We start from the raw sequence: 5,921 nt of genomic DNA, 5'->3' as shown, positions 1-5,921 counted from the left end.
GAAAGAGAGAGACAGTGAGAAGAAAAGTGAGAAATCACCCCCCCAGGGGAAACAACCACACCACACTGCAATCTCCATTTTCCTCCCAGAATCCTAGGCATGCATGCACATGTGCTCAGTGTTTATTTTTTCAAGCCACCAGGTCTGGAACTTGAGCTACAAAGTCAGCCAGGGGGGATCCCATGCCTTAACCACCATGTCACAAACTGCACCATGTTTTCCTTACTTCTTAAATTTCTCAAAAAGAATAGCTGAGAAAGCAATACAAACTTCAGGAGATGAACAAGCTTCTTCTAGGCATGCATGCACATGTGCTCAGTGTTTATTTTTTCAAGCCACCAGGTCTGGAACTTGAGCTACAAAGTCAGCCAGGGGGGATCCCATGCCTTAACCACCATGTCACAAACTGCACCATGTTTTCCTTACTTCTTAAATTTCTCAAAAAGAATAGCTGAGAAAGCAATACAAACTTCAGGAGATGAACAAGCTTCTTGAATGCTAGAATTGTGCTAGCTTCACAAATCATAAAACTAATTTTTAAAGAATATAATTTTAAAAAATGAGGAAAAAAATCTATTGGAAACTCTCATAATGCAATTTCAAATCATGACTATAGTTCTTTTAATAAGAGAAATATTAAGTACAAGAGTAAAATAGAATGACATTGAAGAATAAAAGAATCTATTCTCGGGAACCAGCAGTTAGCGTAATGGCTATGTCGCTGGACTCCCACGTAGTCGACCGCGGTTCACGTCCTGGACCCGGTGGCTTAAAACTCACGCCGGGCGCGTGTGCGTGCGTGCCCAAGATCCCGAGAGGAGAATGGAGGAGAAGGGATTGCGGCGTGACCATCCCCTCTGGGGGGTGATTTCTCGCTTTCTGTCTCTATGTCTCTCTCTGTCTGTCTGGCGAGCGCACGTGCCCTACAGTGAAAATCTCTCAAAAAAAAAAAAAAAAAAGAATCTATTCTCACAAGGATACGAGTCCTTAGTTTAAAGTAAAATGTTTACCTTTTTTTAACTCTGCTTATTAAAAAAAATTCCATATACTTTTTTAGACTAAATTTACCTGGGATAATTATAGAAAATATAAAATCCTAAGATTGGCTCTTCTTTTAGTGAGTACTTGACTTTTGTGTTTGACTTTCAAACAACCCATTCTCTTGTACATTATGTAATCACAACCCGAAATGACCATTCATGTGCTAGGTTTAGACTTTCATATATCACCTTAAAAACAAATATTCCAAGCTATGGCTTGCAAGACCCACAGACCCACAAAGAATTCTACTGCCAGTGCTACCATTTTTACCTATAAAGTGATTTCTTTCTTTTATTTTGAGAGAGATATTTTTCTATAGGGCACATGGCCTCACCAGAGAGACAGAACCAAGAAACCACTCCCCAAGGGGAATGGCCACACTGCAATCCCTTCTCCTCCATTGTCTTCTTGGGATCTTGGGCATGCACGCACACACATATGCACCTGGTATGAGTTTTAAGCCACTGGGTCCAGGACTCAGACTGTGGTTGACTATGTGGGAGTCCACACACACATATCTATTACAATTATATACACACACACACACACACACACACACACACACACACACACACTATATATAGTTAGAATGGGCTACAGGAACTATTTCATGCCATCTGCTGGCCCTGTAAAGTGGGGAGTCCTAACTACTCAAACGTTTATGGTTTAAAAAAATTTTAAAGAATTATTTTATTTAACATTATTTATTTATTTTAAATTTGACCAGAGAGGGACAGAGTGAGAGAGAGAGAGGGTGAAAGCAAGCCACCAAGTCTGGGGCTTAAAACATGGTAGGCCATGTGGGAGTCCAGCACACTTAACCACCATGCCACCTGCTGGCCCCTCAAAACTTCCATCACCTGTTTGGAAACTATGCCACATTGAGTCATGCAACTGCATCTTAGAATGAAGGGAGAGTTGATTCCAAGGCTCTGTAACCTTTCACTGAGATCATCCCCCTCTCTATCTGTGCAATTTACTGTGATTCTGGTAAAGACCTTGTTTGAGGAAATAATTCCAATACCTGAGGAAGAAAGAATGAACTAGAGAAGGGGAAGTTAAAAGGGTGAAGAGAAGGACAGAAAAAGAAAGAATGGGAGGGATGTAGTGCAGGAGGGAGGAAGAGAAGAAAGATAAGGAGAGAAGAAGAGGAAAAGAGTGAAGAAGGCATGGTGAAAGGAAGAAAGGGGGTGCCTAGAGAAGTCACTGATATATGTATGTTGTCCTTATTCTTTTATAAAGTTAATAAGAATATGGAAAGTACACTTGCAAAGAAATACATGTCTTATAAAGTTAATACAACTCATTCACTCTTAATGATTTATTAAAACCCTACTAACTGTGTGGCACTGTGCTAGGCTCAAAGGTAAAAATTAGACCTGCTAAGTTCTTGATCTCTACACAGCAGTCAGATACCTAACATCAAAATCAGGTAACAGTGAGGCAGCCCCCGTGGCTCCCGAAGGTGAACTGCTGTCATGGTGTTCTCAGCACCGGTGGCCTACCTGACCCACCAGCAGAAGGTGCTGTGCCTTTATAAGCGGGCACTGTGCCACCTCAAGTCTTGGTGCATCCAAAGGGACAAGTTCTGGTACTTTGCTTGCTTGTTAAAAGCTCGATCTTATGAACATAAAGATGAAAAGATATGATGAAGGCCACCCAGCTGCTGAGGAAGGCAGAGAAAGAAATCTGGTACAACCAGCATCCACAGTCATACATCTTCCCTAACTCTTCTGGGGGGGGGACCTCCTACAAGGTTCCAAAATGGTGCTTAGATGACTGGCATCCTTCTGAGAAGGCGAAGTATCCTGACTACTTTGCAAAGAGAGAGCAGTGAAGAAGCTGCAGAAGAAAAGTTAGTCCCCCCCGGTGGTCCCAAGAGTGAAGCTTTGCCTCCTGCCTGAAAGGAAGGTGATTTGCCCCCACTGCGGTGACATATTGTGATCAGATCCTGGGAGTGGCCCATGTAGAGAAAGAACTTCAGTATTTCCACATGCAAGTGAAATAAGTTTCAGAACATACACACACTTACCCTGATAAGAATAACCAAACTTAAAAAAAAGTCAGATGACAGTTATCAAAGTTGGAGAGTGTTCATCTTACGGCAAAATTCTGAAAGCAGCACTGACTGACACAGAACTTGTGAACATTGGTTGGGGGGGTCATTTCAATCAAGGTGAAAGCCACAGTAGTCCCTAGTAAACTAGGCATTATTGATACCAAATGCAAAAACGTCAGTCATGAAAACAAATTCATGTCATCTTCTAGTTACTTTCATCCACACTACTTCCCTCTGTAATCACCCATTTTCCTATTCTTCTACAGTTCTTTATTCTTACATATATCAAAAATTACCCTTTTGTGTAAATATCACATCTTCTTACTCATACGTGGAAGCTTCACAAGATGATCTTATAAAATTGGAGAGAGTAGAGTATTGTTTGTCAGAGGCTGGAAAGGGGGAGGAGATGATAGGGAGAGATTGGTTCATAAAAAATTACAGTTAGATAGGAAGAGGAAGTTTTAGCATTCTATAGCATAGTAGGGTAACTACAGTTAACAATAATTTGTTTTATATTCTAAAACAGCTAGAAAAGAGGATTTTAAATGTTCTGAATATATAGAAATGATAAATGTTTGAGGTGATGGATATGCTAATTACCCTGATTTGATAATTGCACATTGTATACATGTATCAAAAAAGCAAAATGTATCCCATAAGGATGTAAAATTATTGTATGTCAACTGAAATAACAGTAATTATTATTATTCATTTGTATATATCCCTGGATAGCATGGAAATTCTTCAAGAGAAGGGAACTGTATTTAATTGATATGTGCATGTTGCATTGTACAACCTATTATTAACCCTCAATAAATATATACAGTACATTCAAGAAAACACATAGCTTATAACAATCCAAGACTTGGAAAAGGACATGGCTAACAGGTAAAATAAAATTCACAAAATGGAGTCAAGGTATCTTCCCAAACACAATTCCTTTCCCAAGAGACTCTGTAAAAGGATTAAATTCCAAAGGAAAATTACTAGAGAACCAGACTCCTCTCCCATGCTCCACTCAAGAAAGACAAAAACTTGTCAAAGTATGTGTTTATAAACTCAGTCATAGATATGAAGGGGTTGGTTAAGTGAGGATTAAGGATTTCCTTAATTGTGGAAGGTCTAGAAAAAGAAAATATTCTGGGGGCCAGACAGTGGCACAGTGGTAACGCCAGGCACTGTTTGATCCACATGGGAAGGTTCTGCTGTCATGACAGGAGACCCCTTGGACACATGCATACCCATGAGTCAAGGCTGGCTGAAGCTGTGGGTAGATCACTGCATGAAGACCCTGTAGAGGTCCCTGTCTTTCTGTTTCTGTATCTCCCTCTCATGAAAGAAAAAGACTTTTCTTAGCAAAGAACACACTACTTTGTGGTGGAAATAGTAATAGGCTGCACAGATCTCCCTTTACCGAAGAACTTGGTATCCTGACAGCTGGGAGCATGAACAGAACCAGCTTCAGCTGTCAGCCCATCTTGTGGTACCTCAGCTGCAGAGAGCCATCTCCATGCAGAATTACTGATTAGTCCAAAGTACAAAAGTCTGATCATTCCAGCCCTTCTCAGGATAATTCTGAAGGGTCACTCTAATTCTTGAGCATCTTGAGGGGTTGAACAAGATTAACACTGGACCTTTTAACAAACCTGGGCATCTCCCTCTCATCAGGGCATCTCTCTCTCTCTCTCATCACTCCTACTTCCTTCCTCAGTGTTCATCACAAAGACACTTTCTTTTTTTTTTTTTTAAATTTTTGCTATAGGGAACATGTGCTTGCCAGAGAGAAGAAAGAGAGAGAGAGAGAGAGGAGAGAGGGGAAGAGAGAGAAAACACCCCCCAAGAGGGGTATGGCCACGCCATAATCCCTTCTACTCTCAGGATTTGGGGCAAACACGTACCTGGAGTTCCTCAGGCCACCAGGTCCAGGACTCAAACCATGCAGCTGGCCATGTGAGATCCAGCACCTTAACTAGCATGCCACCAACTGGCTCCACAAAGACACTTTTAAATCAATGTCTTATACAGTAAACTCCAACTTAAAATCTGCTCCCTGAAGAATCCAAACTGCCAGGTTCCCTAAATAGACGCATATAGATGAATATACAGTCATTCTTTATACAGATGAATAAATATCTTTAAATAGATTAATAAATATCTTTACATAGATGAGTAAATATCTTTATATAGATGAATACATATACAGTTCTTACTATAGAGTGCAGGTTTTTTAGTATTTTAGAAAGTCATTTTTATCTTCAGAAAGGCTCAGGTTAATAATTCTTCAGACAGAGGCAATAGTTCAAATTGTTCCAACTGCTATTATGTGAACGTAGTCTAATCAAAACAAATGCCAATATTAACAACAGTAGGGACCTGCCAGTGCCCAATTAATGAAAATCAACCCTGTGGTCAGTATTTTTATAAGAGCCTAACCTTGGTGAATCTTTTCTGAATTTAGTGTTCAAAATATTCACACATAGGCAGGAAGTCCCCCATTGCTCTGATCTATCAGTTATCCTACACACGAGCTTATGATCATGTGGGTTGTAATACTGGTTATTTCTTTTTATTGGTCAGGTCAAGCCATACCACCTGGTAAATATTCTGAATGTCTCCTCTAGCAATAGGCTATAGCAATTTTGGGAGACAAAAAGTCACACCACATTTAATCAAAGTAAGCTCACAAAATCTAACATACTGATTATATTTATTATTTTAATAATAATCAACACAAATAATGAAAGTTTCCCTTTGAGTGAATATTTCAAGGACCTAATATCTTTGATTGATTATCTTCACCCCTAGATTCTAACTTTAA

At 39.8% G+C, this 5,921-nt stretch overlaps 1 pseudogene; it reads left to right on the top strand.

The window, feature by feature from the left end:
• Positions 1-2,519: 2,519 nt before the first annotated feature.
• Positions 2,520-3,011, top strand: LOC102502441 (NADH dehydrogenase [ubiquinone] 1 beta subcomplex subunit 9-like; annotated as a pseudogene).
• Positions 3,012-5,921: the final 2,910 nt, after the last annotated feature.

Source organism: Tupaia chinensis, unplaced genomic scaffold, assembly GCF_000334495.1.
Source record: "Tupaia chinensis unplaced genomic scaffold, TupChi_1.0 Scaffold000600_1, whole genome shotgun sequence".
NCBI classification, from domain to species: domain Eukaryota; kingdom Metazoa; phylum Chordata; class Mammalia; order Scandentia; family Tupaiidae; genus Tupaia; species Tupaia belangeri.
The sequence above is the reverse complement of the archived record's forward strand: the minus strand, read 5'-3'. Positions and strand labels throughout refer to the sequence as shown.